General features: G+C 45.1%; 1 protein-coding gene and 1 pseudogene across 1 annotated transcript in view; one reads left to right on the plus strand and one right to left on the minus strand.

Moving 5' to 3' along the window:
* LOC117044870 overlaps positions 1 to 21009 on the plus strand; it is an 878236-nt gene that overhangs the window by 683101 nt on the left and 174126 nt on the right. The gene's annotated exons all lie outside the window — the stretch shown is intronic.
* Positions 11330 to 15684, minus strand: LOC117044887 (annotated as a pseudogene).

A 21009-nucleotide genomic window follows, 5' to 3' on the forward strand; every position in this document is an offset into this window, starting at 1 on the left:
TGGACCAGAAAGAAGGCTGATCGCAGGAGAATTGATGCTTTTGAATTGTGGTGCTGGAGGAGACTCTTGAGAGTCCCATGGTCTGCAAGAAGATCAAACCTATCCATTCTGAGGGAAATCAGCCCTGAGTGCTCACTGGAAGGACAGATCCTGAAGCTGAGGCTCCAATACTTTGGCCACACCATGAGAAGAGAAGACTCCCTGGAAAAAAAAACCCTCTGATGTTGGGTAAGATTGAGGGGACAAGGAGAAGGGGACGACAGAGGATGAGATGTTGGAAAGTGTTATAGAAGCTACTAACATGAATTTGACCAAACTCTGGGAGGCAGTGGAAGACAGGAGTGCCTGGCATGCTTTGGTCCATGGGGGTCTTCAAGAGTTGGACACGACTAATCGACTAAACCACTACACCAGAAGGAGTGGTGTTCACCTTCAAAGAACAGAAATTTCGACTGGACCCAGTATAGAAAGCTAGAGATTTCACAGAAAAATTCCAATTAGAAATGGACCTGACATCAGAAACAAGAGGCCTCGAAAAGTGGAAAGCAGGAAGAGGGAGATCTAGGGAGGAGGGAGAGAACAGAAAGGGGATCAGGAGAGCCAAAGGGAGCTGCAAGAGGACCCAGGAAGAAAGAGAGAAGATTCCCTTCCAAGATGGCATTCCTGCCTCTTTTACTGGCCGTGCCCAGAGGAGTGCGAAGGCAGAAAGCAGATCTTGCTATGCCTATGAATTCTCAGCGGAGGGGTGACGTCAAGTAACATGCTTGAAAGTGTATGAGCTTCTTTGCAAAGACTATACGATGTCCAGTCTCTGGATATCTGACAGAACTTGGGTTTTGGCGAGCATGAGAAGAATGAAGCTACAGTGCAGCTGTGCTTCTGCAAACATGGGCAACGCTGCCCCTTGGGTGGCGGGTGGAAGTCTTCTTCCTCAGGAAGAAGAAGAAGAAGAAGAGTTTGGATTTGATATCCCGCTTTTCACTACCCGAAGGAGTCTCAAAGTGGCTCACATTCTCCTTTCCCTTCCTCCCCCACAACAAACACTCTGTGAGGTGAGTGGGGCTGAGAGACTTCAGAGAAGTGTGACTAGCCCAAGGTCACCCAGCAGCTGCATGCGGAGGAGGGGAGAAGCGAATCCGGTTCACCAGAGTCTACCGCTCTTAACCACCACACCACAGAAGAAGAAGCAGAACTGTGTGGAGACTGGCGCCAGAGTTTCGTCTCCCTCCGGCCTCACAGTCCCTCAGGAAAGGTTTCCCCTTTCCCCTCCCCTCAGCAGAATTCTCCGTGAGATCCTGCCCAGGTTTCTCCCCGTTGACGCTGAGGGATCTCCCTCGGTCTGTTGGCCTTCAGACAGATCCCACAACACCGTCCTGGGCAGGATCCTGGGAAGCCTGCCGGGCAGCCATTTTCTCTCACAGAAAAGCATAACGGCCGTGGCGGGTGCCATTCAAATAAGAACAGAAGGCCTCCCTCATGTGAGGGGGAAAAGGCCCATGTGAAAAGCGCTCAGTGATTTGGCCTGAGGAAATACTCCCATTTCAGGAAATATAACCATTGACCTTCACAGGTCTGGACTTAGGGGGCTGCCCTGCCCCTGATGCCATCTTCCTCAAAAGTTTAACTTCCTGCCGGTGCGGAGATGGCCAAGACATTATCCCACATCACCAAACCCTCCAACATTCATCCAGTCAAACAGGGACGTCCTACTCCTTAATAATAATAATACTTTTAACGATTTATACCCCACCGGTCTGACTGGGCTGCCCCAGCAACTCTGGCCGGCTTCCAACATTTATAAAAGCATAACAAGATATGAAACATTAAAAATTACTTCTCTCTACAGGGCTGCCTTCAGATGGCTCAGGGGTCGGATACCTCCATACCCTCCAAATTTTATCCAAGGGAAATAGGGATGTCCTAAGCAAAAGAGGGACATTCAGGGATCAAATCAGGAACTGGGACGTCTTCTCTAAATCCAAGACTGTCCCTGTGAAATAAGGACACTTGGGAGGGTCTGCATGACGGACCCCATTCCTTCCCCACAGGAGAAAGGGAATTTAGTCTACAAGTAACTATGGATCAGTTACAGGTGGGTAACTATGGATCAGTTACTTTGGCCACCTCATGAGAAGAGAAGACTCCCTAGAAAAGACCCTGATGTTGGGAAAGATGGAGGGCACAAGGAGAAGGGGACGACAGAGGATGAGATGGTTGGACAGTGTTCTTGAAGCTACTAACATGAGTTTGGCCAAACTGCGAGAGGCAGTGAAGGATAGGCGTGCCTGGCGTGCTCTGGTCCATGGGGTCACGAAGAGTCGGACACGACTGAACGACTGAACAACAAGCCGTGTTGGTCTGCCATAGTCGAAACAAAATAAAAAATTCTTTCCAGTAGCACCTTAGAGACCAACTGAGTTTGTTCTTGGTATGAGCTTTCGTGTGCATGCACACTTCTTCAGATACACTGAAACAGAAGTCACCAGATCCTTAAATATAGTGAGGGAGTGGGGAGGGGTATTACTCAGAAGGGTGGTGGGAATGGGTGATCAGCTGATAGGTGTGGAAAACAGATCTCAAAGTAGCTGTCTTAAGACAAAGAAATTTCAGAAATAGACTGGAAAGAGAAGTGGCTGAATTGCAACTAATCACCAAACTTAAAACCATGGAGAAACCTGGTCTGAACAGAGACATTGGATTCTTATCTCATTATACATAACAAAGCTATCTTTAGCCATCTCACCCCTTGCCTTTCCCTGCAAGACCAATTGCAGCCGTTCAGAGTCATCAACAGGTTTTCCACACCTATCAGCCAATCCCCCATTCCCACCACCCTTCTGAGTAATACCCCTCCCCACTCTTTCACTATATATAAGGGTCTGGTGACTTCTGTTTCAGTGTATCTGAAGAAGTGTGCATGCACACGAAAGCTCATACCAAGAACAAACTCAGTTGGCCTCTAAGGTGCTACTGGAAAGAATTTTCTATTTTGTAAGTAACTATGGAGAAGAAGAACTGAGTGGAATAACAGAAGCACAGCCTAGCAATGCAAAAGTTGACAAGAAAGCCATCATGGAGGAATTTCGGAGTTTTAAAGATAAGCTGGGCAGTGTCTCCACGCAGAGTCTGCAGCTTCTGGTTCATATCTGAACATGTGCAGAGTTCTGAACTTCTTGCAGCTTCTCTCACTTAGTACAGCAGAATGCAAGGAGGGGGGAGAAGCCAGCAAAATCTGGTGAAAACAGCCAGAATCTCTTGCTTGTGATGAATGTGATAGGCAGCAAAAGGAAAAGGGGAAAGCTAGCGCTATTCTAGGCAGCATCCACAGAAGTTTAGTGTCCAGATCATGGAAAGTCATATTCCTGCTCTATCCTGCCTTGGTCAGACCTCATCTGGGGTCCTGTGTCCAGTTCTGGGCACCACAATATAAGGAGGATGTTGACAAGCTGGAAGGTGGGCAGAGGTGGGCGACCAAGATGACCCCGGGTCTGGAGACCAGCAGGTTAAAGAACCGTTTTTATCCGTGGGCTGTTGGGTTGCTGAATTGGGGGGGGGGAATAGTGGTGCAACTGACTTCCGACAAGCACACAGAGTGTGAACAAGACCAGTGTTTTTCAACCACTGTTCTGCGGCACACTAGTCAATTGCACTGATGTTGCCTGGTGTGCCGTGGGAAAAATTGAAAAATTACTTTATATATAGTCAATATAGGCACAGAGTTAATTTTTTTAAACATTTTCTAATGGTGGCGTGCCTCGTGATTTTTTTCATGAAACAAGTGTGCCTTTGCCCCAAAAAGGTTGAAAACACTGAACAAGACTGAGTGTATGTGGGGGTGTGTGTGGTGGTTTTATTTCACTGCACACAGGTCGTGTAGTGACAATAAAGGTTTATTATTATTATTATTTGGAGATGAAGCCTTATGAGGAGCGGTTGAAGGAACTTGGTACGTTTTGGCCTAGCCTGGAAAAGAAACTGAGACTGAGAGTAGATAGGGTAGCCATCTCCTGTGCTTAAAGAAGGGAGATTTCGTGGGAGTCCTTTTTTTTTAAAGGCCAAATGAGTTTGGGATCCTGTGATCTCCCCGGGAGGAGAGCGTGGCAGACCTGGCCCCTCCCTGGCAGGCCCCTCTCTCTCCTCCCCCTGCATGAGCAGACCAGGCCCCCCCCCAGGCTGGCCCCCTCCCCTGCTGCAGCCCTGGGACCCCCACCGCCTCCCCACTCACCAGATCCCAGGAGGGGACAGCCAGGCAGCCCTGGCAGGAGAGGGAGGGGCCTGGGCTCTGGAGGACCTGGCCTCCTCTCTCTTGCTTCCTGGCCTCTCTAGGAAGGCAGCTCGGTTCCCTTTAACCCTTGCCAAGCCTAGCTCGTCCAGCTGTCCCCTCCGCCTTTTTCCTCGCCGGAGCGCGTTCCTCACTTCCAGAGATGCTTTTTTTTGGGGGGGGGACGCCTCCTCCCTCCTCCGTCCTGCTTTCCTCTCCTTCTGGAGTTTCCCCATAGGCTAATATGGGGCCAAGACCTGGCACATTGTTTCCTCCTCTTGGAATCGACACTTTCGCTGTCCTCCTTTGTTGCAATGCTCGCCTTCGCCTGTTCGTGGCGCTCCCTCAACACGGGCTGTTTCGCGATCGCTGATTGGCCAGCTGTCAAATGCCGATGATCCGATGTCTAGGGTCACATTGCTCTCTACCAAGGCAACACACAGTGTCCCTTTCCCATTTTGCATGGAGATCATTTACTGAGCATTTAAAGTAGTACCGTAAACTACTTAAATCATTAGCAGAATGAACATAAAAATGTGCAAAACAAAACAAAATAGAAAATTCCTTCCAGTAGCACCTTAGAGACCGACTAAGTTTGTTCTTGGTATGAGCTTTCGTGTGCATGCACACTTCGTCAGATATACCTGAAGTGTACACCTGAAGATGCACACTCATACCAAGAACAAACTTAGTTGGTCTCTAAGGTGCTACTGGACGGAATTTTTTATTTTATTTTGTTTTGACTATGGCAGACCAACACGGCTACCTACCTGTAAGGGGGTCCTAGTGTCATCTAGTCCAACCTCCTGCAATGCAGGAATCTTAGCTAAAGCATCCATGGCTATCCGATCTCTGCTTAGAAACCTCCAAAGAAGGATAGTCTACAACCTTTCTCCTGCCAAACTGCTCTTAGAGGTCCCTCAAGGCAGCGGGTCCTGAGTTCTAGCCCTGCTGAAACAATCGCACTGGCTACCGAGGAGGAACCAAGCAAAGTTCAAAATAAATAAATCATATTCTCAGCATAAATGAGTAATACTTTCTTATGCACGGTTTTCTGTGCTAATATACAAAAGTATGCCATTCCCCCTTCCAAAAATGCTTATTTGCTAATTCAAAGGACACTGAAGTCCTTGCAGAGATGACAGGACAGCTTTCCAGATTAGTTAGCTGGGAGAGAGACAGTTGGCAGAGTGATATTGGGCTCGCTAAGATGCCAACTACTACAGGAATTGCTTTCTTGAGCCTTTTTAGCACTGTAATGCCATTTTTACTTTTTTAAAAGAAAATTAATTTTTCAGTCATGGCAGTGTGTGAGCAAATACTCCCCATCTGCCAAGCTTTCAGGAGCAGGACTAAGGGCTGAAATGAAGCCCCCCAGATCCCCAAATCTCCCTTCTCCCTTTTCATTATCAGTCATTTCCGCCTAAGAAATGGGAAGAAAGCAGCTGCTCAGGTTCAGCGCAGGGTTTTCTGGGGTTGAGATTAATGAGCTGACTATGGTATGGTTTGTCTGCAATAAATATGATTTGTTCTTATCTGTAAGTGAAGTCACATTTGAAACAATACAGAAGCAGTCAAAGGGAATTTCTTAGGAAGTCTTTTATTTAGTCTCATCTGCAATCGTGTGTGTTGAACACACAGAAACCCATAATTTGAAATTACTGGGATTTACAGTCTCCAAATAACACTCAACACAAGCAAGCAGATGAATGGAATAGTACATGATTGCCCCACCACCTTAAAAAAATGATAATATTCCTTTCATTTATCTTCATGGTACATTACCCTGATACCCAAAGTTGATACAGATAGAGCTCAAATGAAGAATTATCGTCCAATCTCATTGTTAAATGTGGATTATAAAATATTTGCAAATATATTTTCCACAAGATTGAAGAGAGTTTTAAAGGACTATATATATCCACAAGGACCAAGCAGGCTTTCTGCCTGGAAGGCATTTGAATGGGAACATTAGAAATTTGGTGGATATATTAGAAAGGTTAGATAGGAAAATTAATACAAGAGCCATTCTGATGTTTATAGATGTGGAAAAGGCCTTTGATAATATTTCTTGGAATTTTATGAAGATTTTTTTTGCTAAAATGGAGGTTGGAAATAATTTTATGAATGGTTTAAATGCTATATATTTTTAGCAAAGAGCTAAGATTATAGTGAATAATGTGGTATCAGAGGAAATTAGAATCAAAAAAGGAACAAGACAAGGATGCCCAATTTCCCCGTTGCTATTTATAACAGTTCTGGAGGTCTTACTGAATATGATTAGAAAAGATGAAAATGTCAAAGGGATAAGGGTGGGTGTAAAAGAGTAAAAATTGAGAGCCATCGCTGACGATCTGGTACTGACCTTACAAGACCCAGAGTACAGTGCTGTAAAAGCACTGGAGATCATACAAGAGTTTGGGCAAGTAGCAGATTTCAAACTGAATAAAGCAAAAACTAAGGTGTTAATGAAAAATCTGACATTGGAAGAGAAAGGTAGGTTACAAAATATTACTGGGCTGAAATTTGTCAAGAAAGTGAAATACCTGAGTGTTAATATGACTGCAAAAAAATTAAATTCGTACAAAGATAATTATGATAAAATATGGCATGAGATTTAAAAGAGGTTTAGAAATTTGGACAAATTTGAAACTATCTTTAACAGGCCGAATTTCAGTGATAAAGATCAATGTATTGCCGAAGCTATTGTTCTTATTCCAAGCTCTCCCAATTATTGATAAGATGGACTGTTTGAAAAGGTGGCAAAAGGATTTGTCGAGATTTATCTGGCAGGGGGGAAAACCCAGAATTAAATATAAAATATTTACGGATCTGAAGGAAAGGGGGGGGGGATTTTCCCTGCCAGACTTAAGGATTTACTATGAAGCAGCTGCCTTTTGTTGGTTGAAAGATTGGTTTATGTTAGAAAATACAGATGTCTTAGACTTGGAAGGTCACGATAATGTATTTGGGTGGCTTGCATATCTGTGGCATGACAAGATTAAGGCCCTTAAAGGTTTTAAATCTCATATTATTAGAAAATCTCTGTTTCAGGTTTGGATGAGGTATAAAGATTTGTTAGAAAAACACCCAGATAGTTATCACCTCTAGAAGCCAAAGCCCATAAAAAAAACGAACATGCAAGGGCATTGGCCAAAATACAATGAAATTTTGATACAAGAAGGAGAACACCTTAAATTGAAATCATACGAGCAGTTGAAAGGGAAAATATCTGATTGGTTACAATACTATCAGATTAATGAAGTATTCAAGACAGATAAGAAACTTGGTTTTCAGTTGGAAAAATCTAAGTTGGAGACAGAATTGCTAGAGCCAAAGGTCAAAAATTTATCCAGAATGTACAATTTATTGCTTGAGTGGCATACAAAAGATGAAATGGTAACATCAACAATGATAGACTGGGCTAAGGATGTGGGGCACAACATCATGATGGAGGATTGGGAAAAACTGTGGAGAACAGGTATAAAATTTTCAGCATGCAATATTCTTAGAGAAAATATTATGAAGATGATGTACAGGTGGTATTTAACACCAGTTAAATTAGCAAAAATGTATCATGGACAGAGCAATAAATGCTGGAAATGTAAGCAAGTTGAAGGAACATTTTTCCATATGTGGTGGACGTGCCCAAAGGGAAAAGACTTCTGGGAAAGGATTTATAATGAATTGAAGGTGGTGTTGAAAAACACATTTAATAAAAAACCAGAAGCCTTTTTACTTGGTATTGTAAATCAAGAAATCCCAAAGTGTGACAGGACTTTCTATATGTATGCCACGACAGCAGCTAGAATTTTGATAGCTAAGAACTGGAAGAAAGAGGAGTTACCAACGATAGAAGAATGGCAGATGAAAATGATGGACTATATGGAGCTTGCTGAACTGAACAGGAAACTTCGTGACCAGAGAGACGAAGCGGTGGAAGAATATTGGAAAAAAATCAAAATGTACTTAAAAGATCATTTTAAGATTTAAGATTAGATCTAAACTGAAAGATATGTTAGGCTGTAGATTCAGAAGATAGATTTAAGGTTTATAGCTGTTTGAATAAATGATAAGGATATTAGATAAGAAGAGATGTTAAGGTTAATTAACAAAAAGATGATTTTAATAATGTAAAGAAATTAATAAAGATGATATTCAAGGAACGCAGGAAGAGAGGACGTGAGGAAGTCTACGCACAATGATAAGAAAATAAGATAGTTGTATTAAGATTTAAGTGTTTATTTTGTATTATTGTTTTTATTGTTTGTTTATGTTTTTGTTATGTGTATGTTATATTTTGTTAAAACTAATAAAATTTTAATTTGAAAATAATAATAATGTGAAATTACTGGGAGTTACAGTCTCCAAATAACACTCAACACAAGCAAGCAGATTAATGGAATAGTACACAATTTCCCACCTTCTTCTTTTAAAAATTGCTTTTATTTATCTTCATGGTATAAAGATAAATTTAAAGATAATTGTAAACAACAAATAACGTGTCCTGATGAAATTGCAGACTTTCATCCTACCATGTGTTTAAGTTTCATTTGATTACTCTAAAAAACAAAATTTAAGATACTGAAATTGTGGTGCCCAGAATTGAACACAGTGTTCTAGGTGGGGCCTGAACAAGGCAGAATAAAGTGGTACTATTCCTGCCCTTGATCTGATTCTGCCTTCTGCCACAGTGGTCTCCGCTCCCCATTTGGTGTTGTCTGCAAAGGTGATGAGCATCCCCTCAGTTCCTTCATCCAAGTCATTCATAAAGACGTTGAACAACAACGGGCCCAGGACAGAATCCTGCAGAACCCTCTTGCCCCTTTTCCCCAGGATGATGAAGAACCATGAAGGAGTCCCCTTTGGGTTTCGTCAGTAAAATACACCTGTTACGTCGTTCAGCCTCATTTCACCAGCTTGTAACTCCATCCAAAAAAAGGGGAGGAGAGATTTTTCTGGTTTTACTTATTTTTGGCAAAAGCCATACTTTCATCCTGTATGTTAATATTGTGAAATCTTCATAGAATCATGGAGTTGGAAGAGACCACAAGGGCCATCCAGTCCAACCCCTGCCAAGCAGGCAACACCATCAAAGCATTCCTGACAGATGGCTGTCAAGCATCTGCTTAAAGACCTCCAAAGAAGGAGACTCCACCACACTCCTTGACAACAAATTCCACTGTCCAACAGCTCTTACTGTCAGGAAGTTCTTCCTAATGTTTAGGTGGAATCTTCTTTCTTGTAGTTTGAATCCATTGCTCCGTGTCCTATTCTCTGGAGCAGCAGAAAACAACCTTTCTACCTCCTCTATATGGCATCCTTTTATATATTTGAACATGGCTATCCTATCACCCCTTAACCTTCTCTTCTCCAGGCTAAACATACCCAGCTCCCTAAGCCGTTCCTCGTAAGGCATCGTTTCCAGGCCTTGGACCATTTTGGTTGCCCTCCTCTGGACACGTTCCAGCTTGTCAGTATCCTTCTTGAACTGTGGTGCCCAGAACTGGACACAGTATTCCAGGTGAGGTCTGACCAGAGCGGAATACAGTGGAACTATTACTTCCCTTGATCTAGATGCTATACTCCTATTGATACAGCCTAGAATTGCATTGGCTTTTTATAGCTGCTGCATCACACTGTTGACTCATGTCAAGTTTGTGGTCTACCAAGACTCCTAGATCCTTTTCACATGTACTGCTCTCAAGCCAGGTGTCACCTATTCTGTATTTGTGCCTTTCATTTTATTTTATTTTTGCCCAAGTGTAGTACTATACATTTCTCCCTGTTAAAATTCATCTTGTTTGCTTTGGCCCAGTTCTCTAGTCTGTTAAGGTCATTTTGAAGTGTGATCCTGTCCTCTGGGGTATTAGCCACCCCTCCCAATTTGGTGTCACCTGCAAACTTGATCAGGATGCCCTCAAGTCCATCATCCAAGTCATTGATGAAGATGTTGAATAAGACTGGGCCCAAGACAGAACCCTGTGGCACCCCACTAGTCACTTCTCTCCAGGATGAAGTGGAGCCATTGATGAGCACCCTTTGGGTTCGGTCAGTCAGCCAGTTACAAATCCACTGAATGGTAGCATTGTCTAGCCCATATTTACCAGCTTCTTTACAAGAATATCATGGGGCACCTTGTCAAAGGCCTTGCTGAAATCAAGATAGGCTACATCCACAGCGTTCCCTTCATCTACCAGGCTCGTAATTCTGTCAAAAAATGAGATCAGATTGGTCTGACATGACTTATTTTTCAGAAACCCATGCTGACTTTTAGTGATCACAGCGTTCCTTTCTAGGTGCTCACAGACTGTTTGCTTAATGATCTGCTCTAGAATCTTTCCTGGTATTGATGTCAGGCTGACTGGGCGGTAATTGTTTGGGTCCTCTCTTTCCCCCTTTTTGAAAATAGGGACAACATTTGCCCTCCTCCAGTCTGCTGGGACTTCACCTGTTCTCCAGGAATTCTCAAAGATTACTGCCAGTGGTTCTGAAATCACCTCTGCCAGTTCTTTTAATACTCTTGGATGTAGTTCATCTGGCCCTGGAGACTTGAATACATCTAAACTAGCCAAGTATTCTAGTACTACCTCCTTATTCTGGGCTGTGTTTCGCCTGTTGAATCATCTGATCCATATTCTTCAGGTCGGGCATTGTTTTCTTTTTTGGAGAAGACTGAGGCACATAAATTTTAAAAATGATAACAAATAAGGATATTGACAAGCTGGAACATGTGCAAAGGAAGGCAATTTATGTATTTATTTAATGTGTATACCACCCAACCCAGTAGTGCTGACTTGAATAAAATACTGGTGGGGGGCCAGGTAAGTCCCGCCTTGCACAATTAATCACATGATACATGCACACCATTGGAATGGCAATGCCTATCAACTGGGGGGGTGGCCTCCTCAAATATTTTATTGGGGGGCAAAGACCCCTCTGTCTCCTATTCCCTACAACCACAGGTCGCAGGACGGTTACAACATAAAAACACAAAATAAAAACACAAAACGCACATCTGTAACCCCCCTCCACACCACATTTAAAAAGGGCATTAGATATCAATCAGCCAAAGTACTAGTTTCAAAGGTGGGTATTTGCATTAAGGAAGGATTTCTCTCCTGTATGAATTCTTTGATGGAAAGTGAGATGGGAGATCTTGCTGAAGCTCTTTCCACATTCCACACACTAATAGGGTTTCTCCCCAGTATGAATTTTTGATGGGAAGTGAGACTGTCCTTACTATGGAAGCTCTTTCCATATTCCACACACTGATAGGGTTTGTCCCCTGTATGAATTCTTTGATGGGAAGTGAGAGAGGAACTATCAGTGAAGCTCTTTCCACATTCCACACACTGATAGGGTTTCTCCCCAGTATGAATTCTTTGATGGGAAGTGAGATGGGAGCTCTGACTGAAGCTCTTTCCACATTCCACACACTGATAGGGTTTCTCCCCTGTATGAATTCTTTGATGGGAAGTAAAACTGGAGATCTGACCGAAGCTCTTTCCACATTGCACACACTGATAGGGTTTCTCCCCAGTATGAATTCTTTGATGGGAAGTGAGAAAGTCCTTCTTACGGAAGCTCTTTCCACATTCCACACACTGATAGGGTTTGTCCCCTGTATGAATTCTTTGATGTGAAGTGAGAGAGGAACTATCAGTGAAGCTCTTTCCACATTCCACACACTGATAGGGTTTCTCCCCAGTATGAATTCTTCGATGGGAAGTGAGATGGGAGCTCTGACTGAAGCTCTTTCCACATTCCACACACTGATAGCGTTTCTCCCCTGTATGAATTCTTTGATGGGAAGTAAAACTGGAGCTTTGACCGAAGCTCTTTCCACATTCCACACACTGATAGGGTTTCTCCCCAGTATGAATTCTTTGATGGGAAGTGAGATGGGAGCTCTGACCAAAGCTCTTTCCACATTCCACACACTGAAAGGGTTTCTCCCCTGTATGAATTCTTTGATGGGAAATGAGATCGGAGCTCTTCCTGAAGCTCTTTCCACATTCCACGCACTGATAGGGTTTCTCTCCTGTATGAATTTTCTGATGGGAATACAGAGAGGAGCTGTCACCGAAGCTTTTTCCACATTCCTCACACTGATAGGGTTTCTCCCCTGTATGAATTCTTTGATGGGAAGTGAGGTGGCCACTCTGACTAAAGCTCTTTCCGCATTCTGCGCACTGATAGGGTTTCTCTCCTGTATGAATTCTCTGATGGGAACACAGAGAGGAGCTGTCACCGAAGCTCTTTCCACATTCCTCACACTGATAGGGTTTCTCCCCTGTATGAATTCTTTGATGGGAAGTGAGGTGGCCACTCTGACTAAAGCTCTTTCCGCATTCCGCACACTGATAGGGTTTCTCTCCTGTATGAATTCTCTGATGGGAATAGAGATAGGAGCTGGTGCTGAAGCTCTTTCCACATTCCACACATTGATAGGGTTTCTCCCCTGTATGAATTCTTCGGTGGGAGGTGAGAGAGGAGCTCTTGCTGAATCTCTTTCCACATTCAACACACTGAAATGTTTTCTTCCCAATGGGATTTCTTTGATGGGAAGAGGTATGGGAACTTTTTCCACTTTCAAGATTTTTATACAGCTTCTCCATTGTGGGGATTTTGTCATGGTCACCCTTGTTCTTGATTTCCAGTCCATCATCATCTACAATGAAGAGAAATGGATTAGAGCCTCAGGGAGAAATTAATGAAGAATACTTGTTAACACTGGTAAGAGAGGAATAAGACAAGTTGGTTATATGGATGGTTTTACTGAAGTGTTGGGTGCATTAATTAACAGGGTGCAACTGACATCCTTAGAGAAACCTATGATTCAATAAACCTGGCCCTTCTCTCGAATGGATTTTGTTTGGCTCCATCATGGCATCCCATCTATTTCCAATGTCAGTCTTCTCTTTGGACAACCCAAGACTGATGGGAGGAAAAAGAAAACCTGAAAACCTGACAGAAGCTACTTCAACTTCCCTAACAACTTTGAAGTTTACAATTAAAATGGCCTGGGCAGTTCAGACCAGGCTGATCCATGTTTAACTGAAGGAAGAATATTAACAGAAAAAAACAGTAATGAGGACCGCACAGTTTTTTGTGGGAATATTGAAATCCCAGGTGTTTTAAGGGGGCGCTGTTGAGCTCTGTGAAAATATATGAAGTTCGTCACAAAAAGGTATTTTTTGAATTTAAAAACAGATATGACGATCCCACAGGGAGCCTTACCAAGAGAGGCCACGATTCCACGATTCTCCTCCATGACGTGCTTATGCAGAGCTCTCTGGTCAGGATCCAGCAACTCCCACTCCTCATCCGTGAAACGAACAGCAACATCTTCAAAGCACACTGGACCCTGAAAGAAAAAGGGAAATGTCCTCCTCTGAGACAACGCTGTTGTTCACCATCATTCCTTGAGCTATGACATCATTCCACCCCTCGGCCTCTATCCCCACAAGGTATCTTCCTCTGACCTGATCTGGTTCCACAGTCGCTTCTTGTCTTCTGTCCCCATGAAAAGATGGATGAAGAGGTCTAGCCAGTATCACTGTGTCACCTGTAAGAGGGAAAAGGTAAGGGGGAGGTCTAGAGTGCCTGCTTCCCTCACAGGTGAATCAGTGCATCTCAAACTACAGAGGGGCCTCTGAAAAAGTCTCGCCTGCTGAGTGCATTTGGATGTTTGGCTGCATTTCAGATGTTAGTTGTGCAGAAATGTATCTCCCCTCCTCTGGACTCTTGGCCCCAACTATCTCCCCCAACAAATGATGAAAAGGACCAACAGATTAGTTTCAAAAGCAGGTGGATTTTTTAAATTTTAAATCTGATTTTTTTTAAAAAAAATAAATACCTATTGGAGGAATAATCATTCTATTGATAGTTTTCTATTTAAGTAACATTATAGTCCAAAGGCTATTCATAAAGATTTGTTTTTAATTATGTGGCATGAGCCTTTATACGCAATGCTTAATTATTATTTTTTTGTAAACGAATTCCATTAATCCATTAACAATGTCATGCAGTACCAGAGGTTTCTGTAAGATTATTTGGGGCAGTTTTTCTATTGAGAAGATATTATCACAGATGTTTGTTCTCAAAAGTGTGAATTTGTGTTTGCAGAGATAACATGCCTTTTCTTCACAGGAAAAATGTTATAAAATAAATACCTGTATACAGAGTTGAGGAAAAAACCTTCATCTCATTCTTCCTTTAAAAATTCATATACCCAAAATCAACCCCTTACCTCTTAAATGCTAAGTTCCAAGAGGTTCAATTTAACTTATATGCAGAATTCATCATGCGAAAGGCTGGACTGGATGAATCCCAAGCAGGAATTAAGATTGCCGGAAGAAATATCAACAACCTCAGATATGCTGATGATACAACCTTGATGGCAGAAAGTGAGGAGGAATTAAAGAACCTTTTAATGAGGGTGAAAGAGGAGAGCGCAAAATATGGTCTGAAGCTCAACATCAAAAAAACTAAGATCATGGCCACTGGTCCCATCACCTCCTGGCAAATAGAAGGGGAAGAAATGGAGGCAGTGAGAGATTTTACTTTCTTGGGTTCCATGATCACTGCAGATGGTGACAGCAGTCACGAAATTAGAAGACGCCTGCTTCTTGGGAGAAAAGCAATGACAAACCTAGACAGCATCTTAAAAAGCAAAGACATCACCTTGCCGACAAAGGTCCATATAGTTAAAGCTATGGTCTTCCCAGTAGTAATGTACGGAAGTGAGAGCTGGACCATCAAGAAGGCTGATCGCCAAAGAATTGATGCTTTTGAATTATGGTGCTGGAGGAGACTCTTGAGAGTCCCATGGACTGCAAGAAGATCAAACCGATCCATTCTAAAGGAAATCAGCCCTGAGTGCACACTAGAAGGACAGATCCTGAAGTTGAGGCTCCAGTACTTTGGCCACCTCATGAGAAGAGAAGACTCCCTAGAAAAGACCCTGGTGATGGGAAAGATGGAGGGCACAAGGAGAAGGGGATGACAGAGGATGAGATGGTTGGACAGTGTTCTTGAAGTGACTGGCATGAGTTTGGCCAAACTGCGGGAGACAGTGGAAGACAGGAGTGCCTGGCGTGCTCTGGTCCATGGGGTCACGAAGAGTTGGGACACGACTAAACGACTAACGAACAACAAGAGGTTCAATGAATAGATTGTTTGCAGTGGAACTGATCTGCATAAGTAGCTAAGTGTGCAGCAGTAAAAATGAAAGTGCAACTTTGTGAGCAGAACACTCCACAAGTCTTGGGATCTTTGGGTGTTGGTGGAAATAGTAACTGGGATCCTTGGTGAGACCTTGAAGTGTTTCCCAGTCAACTAATAAGACTTGAAAAGTACCCACAGAGAAAAACCACCTTCCTCCTTACCCAGTGGCCTCTCTCTGGTGTCCAACGGAGGCCTCTCTGCCTCACAGGAATCCAGGTCCATTTCTGCAAAATGATCATTTTCCTGAAAAAGAAACAAGGATTCAAAACAGAATGAATGGCGAGAAATATTAGAAAGAGAATGACAAAGACTTTAAGTGTGTGAGATCTCATTCCATGGATGCCTTCCCAGGAAAAGGATGGGCCATCAGTAGAGCATTATGGGATGTTCTCTGTCCTCTTTGGAGCCCCTTGGGAGTATCCAGAGGAGAGTCTCTCTCACCTGCTTTCTCTTCTCTGCCTGACTCAGGAGGAAACCTTCGGCCAGGGCCACCGCCTGGGAACTGGTCTCCGCTCCGCATTCCCTCACCCAGCTCTCCATCTCTCTTGGAAGGACAGCCAGGAACTGCTCCAAGATCACCAGGTCCAGCATCTCAGCTTTCGTGTGCCTTTCTGGCTTCAGCCACTGGTGGCAAAAGTGGTAGAGTCGGCTGCAAACCTCTCGGGGTCCTTTGGCCTCCTGGCAGCAGAACTGCCTCAACTGCCGGCTCTGTACCTCTGAGTGGAGGGTGTCCTCCTCACCCAGGATCTTCTGCACTGGGTTTTCCCAGAATCCCCCACTGCTCCCAGTATGGATGACATGGCCTCTTCCTGCTTCAGGGCCAGCTGAGTCTCGCTCATCCATCTGTGGTCTCAGGAAGCCTCTGAGAGATCAGAAGGAACCCTTTGGTCTTCTGCTAAGTTCTGTCTGTCTGAATGAGAAGCTCTAGCAAATCCTACAAAGCAAATACATTGTTCTGTTACAGAATTTGTTGATCAGTAGAAGAAAAATGGTTCCCTGAGCAAGCATGGATGCTTCTTCCTAGGAATGAGAGCTGGGCTGTACTACAGCACAAACCATGAGCTATCTTTCTGAAAAGAAACAGGAGGAAGAAGAGGAGAAAAAGTAAGTCTCTAGCCCTTTAGCAATGCAAAATGTGGAGGCAACTGAAGGTATTTCTTTCAGATGTACCAGCCTGGTTGCTCCTGCCTTCCTGCCAATGCAAGAAGTCAGAAGTGACTGACAAGGGAGTCATTTGTATCTTGTGAAAAATGGACGCTTGGCTCTAGTGGGGTCCTGAGGAGTTCCTCCCCACCCCCACCCCCACCCCCCTGCTTCTGTCTCCTTTTCTTGCACTTGGACTCTCTGCCGCTCTCAAGACAGACTCCTGGGGGGGGGTCCCTTTTTCTTTGCTCTGAGGGCCAGGTATGTATCTGGCCAACCCCCTGAGGGCCAAGTGGGTGGGGCCAAAGACATTTCCCTTGAAATTTAGCTGGGCAATTTATTATTATTATTCAATAGCTTAACACACAAACAGAGCCATTGATGCTGATGTCCCTGGAGGCTCAGTGAGTAGCAGCGCCCATTTCCGGCTGGTTTTCCAGCAACAATCCCTTTGGGACAGAGAGGATGTGGTCCTGGGATGCCCTGCTCTGGGTGCGAGGGGATTGCTGCAGTGGCCTCCGTGTGGAGCTGCCCTTGGAGACACTGGGAAACTGGTTTGCAATGCAGCAGCCACGCTATGGGATGGGATCCCTCTCTTTATTCCTGCCCTTTCTCTCCCCCCTTTCCTTCCTTCCTCGTGCAGCCTTTTAAAACCAATTGCACATGTTTCCTCTGTTGCTGAATGACGCTGAGCGACGTCACACAGAGTTAATGTCCCAGGGACTCCTTTGTTCGAAGAAGGGAGATTTCGTGGGATCCATTTGGGATCCTGTGATCTCCCGGAAGGAGAGCGTTGCAGACCTGGCCCCTCCCTGGCAGGCCCCTCTCTCTCCTCCCCCTGCATGAGCAGACCAGCCCCCCCCCCAGGCTGGCCCCCTCCCCTGCTGCAGCCCTGGGACCCCCACCGCCTCCCCACTCACCAGATCCCAGGAGGGGACAGCCAGGCAGCCCTGGCAGGAGAGGGAGGGGCCTGGGCTCTGGAGGACCTGGCCTCCTCTCTCTTGCTTCCTGTCCTCTCTAGGAAGGCCGCTCGGTTCCCTTTAACCCTTGCAAAGCCGAGTCCGCCCCGATCTGCCTTCTGCATTGCACACTTCCAGAGATGCTTTTTGGGGGACGACTCCTCCCTCCTGCTTTCCTTTCCTTCTGGAGTTTCCCCCTAGGCTAACATTGGGCCACGATGAGATAGATTTTATCCTCTTGGATGGAATCGATACTTTTGCTCTTCTCTCAGCAGGGGGTCCCCCACCCTTGTCCTGCAAACGGAGCTGAGCTCCTTCACAGTTGCAATGCTTGCCTTCGCCACATCGCTAGGATTTCATGGGGGGGGGGGGGTTGTAATGGGGAAAGATCAGGAATAGATGTTTGCCTGGGGCTCCGTGGTTCGCGTGTGCGTGAGGGACATGGATAAAGTCGCCCGTATCACAGACACTCAAGCAACGAGCAGGAAGAACAGCCTCTTCCAAGGCGTGTTTATAACTTCCCTAAAATGATCAATAAAAGTCAGCATGAGTTTCTGAAAAATAAGTCATGTCACACCAATCTGATCTCATTTTTTGACAGAATTACAAGCCTGGTAGATGAAGGGAATGCTGTGGATATAGCCTTTCTTGATTTCAGCAAGGCCTTTGACAAGGTGCCCCATGATATTCTTGTAAAGAAGCTGGTAAAATGTGGGCTAGACAATGCTACCATTCAGTGGATTTGTAACTGGCTGACTGACCGAACCCAAAGGGTGCTCATCAATGGCTCCTCTTCATCCTGGAGAGAAGTGACTAGTGGGGTGCCACAGGGTTCTGTCTTGGGCCCAGTCTTATTCAACATCTTCATCAATGACTTGGATGATGGACTTGAGGGCATCCTGATCAAGTTTGCAGATGACACCAAATTGGGAGGGGTGGCTAATACCCCAGAGGACAGGATCACACTTCAAAATGACCCTAACAGATTAGACAACTGGGCCAAAGCAAACAAGATGAATTTTAACAGGGAGAAATGTAAAGTACTACACGTGGGCAAAAAAAAATGAAAGGCAAAAAAGCAGGATGGGTGACACCTGGCTTGAGAGCAGTACATGTGAAAAGGATCTAGGAGTCTTGGTAGACCATAAACGTGACATGAGTCAACAGTGTGATGCAGCAGCTAAAATTCTGGGCTGCATCAGTAGGAGTATAGCGTCTAGATCAAGGGAAGTAATAGTACCACTGTATTCCGCTCTGGTCAGACCTCACCTGGAATACTGTGTCCAGTTCTGGGCACCACAGTTCAAGAAGGATACTGACAAGCTGGAACGTGTCCAGAGGAGGGCAACCAAAATGGTCAAAGGCCTGGAAACGATGCCTTATGAGGAACGGCTTAGGGAGCTGGGTATGCTTAGCCTGGAGAAGAGAAGGTTAAGGTTAAGGGGGGATATGATAGCCATGTGGAAATATATAAAAGGATGTCATATAGAGGAGTGAGAAAGGTTGTTTTCTGCTTCTCCAGAGAAGTGGACATGGAGCAATGGATTCAAACTACAGGAAAGAAGATTCCACCTGAACATTAGGAAGAACTTCCTGACAGTGAGAGCTGTTGGACAGTGGAATTTGCTGCCAAGGAGTGTGGTGGAGTCTCCTTCTTTGGAGGTCTTGAAGCGGAGGCTTGACAGCCATCTGTCAGGAATGCTTGGATGGTGTTTCCTGCTTGGCAGGGGGTTGGACTGGATGGCCCTTGGGGTCTCTTCCAACTCTATGATTCTTATTCCTTCAACAACCCTGTGAGACAGTGTGTGTGTGTGTGTGTGTGAGAGAGAGAGAGAGAGAGAGACCTGATGGGCTTCATGTCTTTGTGGGGATGTGAGCCCTGATTTCCCAGGGTCAATACTCTCACAAGGGCACCACACAGGCTCTCTGTTATTCATGATCCAGCCCATTTCCTGGATATATAAAAGTGGATGAGGAGAGTTCTCCAGTGAACCCCCACAAATTCAGGGCTCACTCCATCAGAAATAGTGATTCTCACCATTCTCTCCAAGATACTCAGTGGTCTTCAGGAGTCCCAGCTTCTTCTATGGAGAGCCAGTGTGGTGTAGTTGTTAAGAGAGGTGGACTCGTAATCTGGTGAACCGGGTTCGCTTCCCCGCTCCTCCACATGCAGCTGCTGGGTGACCTTGGGCCTGTCTCACTTCTCTGAAGTCCCTCAGCCCCACTCTCCTCACAGAGTATTTGTTGTGGGGGAGGAAGGGAAAGGAAAATGTGAGCCGCTTTGAGACTCCTTCGGGTCGTGATAATGCGGGATATCAAATCCAAACTCCTCCTCCTCCTCAAGGAAGCAATCCCACTGACTCATTGTGTGGAAATGTTTAGGAAGGTAGGAGAGGGTTGCTAGTTCCCTTGCAACTTGTTGGAAGCAGTTGATGACTCATTAGAATCTTTTAATTAAGCAATCCAGTCTGCCTTGTGCAAAGTGGATTCTTCCTGGTAAATGTCCCCTTTCTTTCCCTCTTAAAATAAGAACAACACAACACAGACTTCTTGAAGATAACAAGCCGTAATCTGAAGGCAAGCTTCATCTTGTGGTCACAGTTTGTAGAGAAAAGGTAAAAGGTAAAGGGGCCCCTGACCATTAGGTTCAGTCGTGTCCGACTCTGGGGTTGTGGCGCTCATCTCGCTCTATAGGCCAAGGGAGCCAGTGTTTGTCTGCAGACAGCTTCTGAATCATGTGGCCAGCATGACAAAGCTGCTTCTGGCGAACCAGAGCAGTGCATGGAAACGCCGTTTACCTTCCCGCCGGAGCGGTGCCTATTTATCTACTTGCACTTTGATGTGCTTTCGAACTGCTAGGTGGGCAGGAGCTGGGACCAAGCAACGGGAGCTCACCCCGTCACGGGGATTCGAACTGCCGCTCACCCCGTCACGGGGATTCGAACCGCCGACCTTCTGATCGGCAAGCCCTAGACTCTGTGGTTTAACCCACAGCGCCACCTGGGTCCCTAGAGAAAAGGTAGTCTGTGCTAAATCTCAGACTTGCTACTTGTGGGCTCCGTCCTTTGTAAAGGATGAGCCAGGAGCAGTGGAGATCCAGAAGAAGAAAGGGGAGAAGCAGGTAAGGGGAAGATAGCCATGTGCCCGGCCCTTTTATTTGCACCAGGTAGGGTCATGCCCATCGACCTGCTCATAGTCAGGAGGAAGTTGCTCCCAACAGGACATGCAGCAAGAAATCCTCCCTCTGGAGCCACGCTCCCCTGCATGTCCATTCTAGGCAACAGGAAAAGGTGGTACTTGATCTACTGATGACAACACAGGAAATAGTGGTGACATGGCCATTTGTGGGGTGTGAGGCATGTAGCCTATTAGGTGAGCCAGACTTCATTTGTCTGGGCAGGGGTGTGATAATCT

This window comes from Lacerta agilis, chromosome 4, assembly GCF_009819535.1.
Source record: "Lacerta agilis isolate rLacAgi1 chromosome 4, rLacAgi1.pri, whole genome shotgun sequence".
Taxonomy (NCBI): domain Eukaryota; kingdom Metazoa; phylum Chordata; class Lepidosauria; order Squamata; family Lacertidae; genus Lacerta; species Lacerta agilis.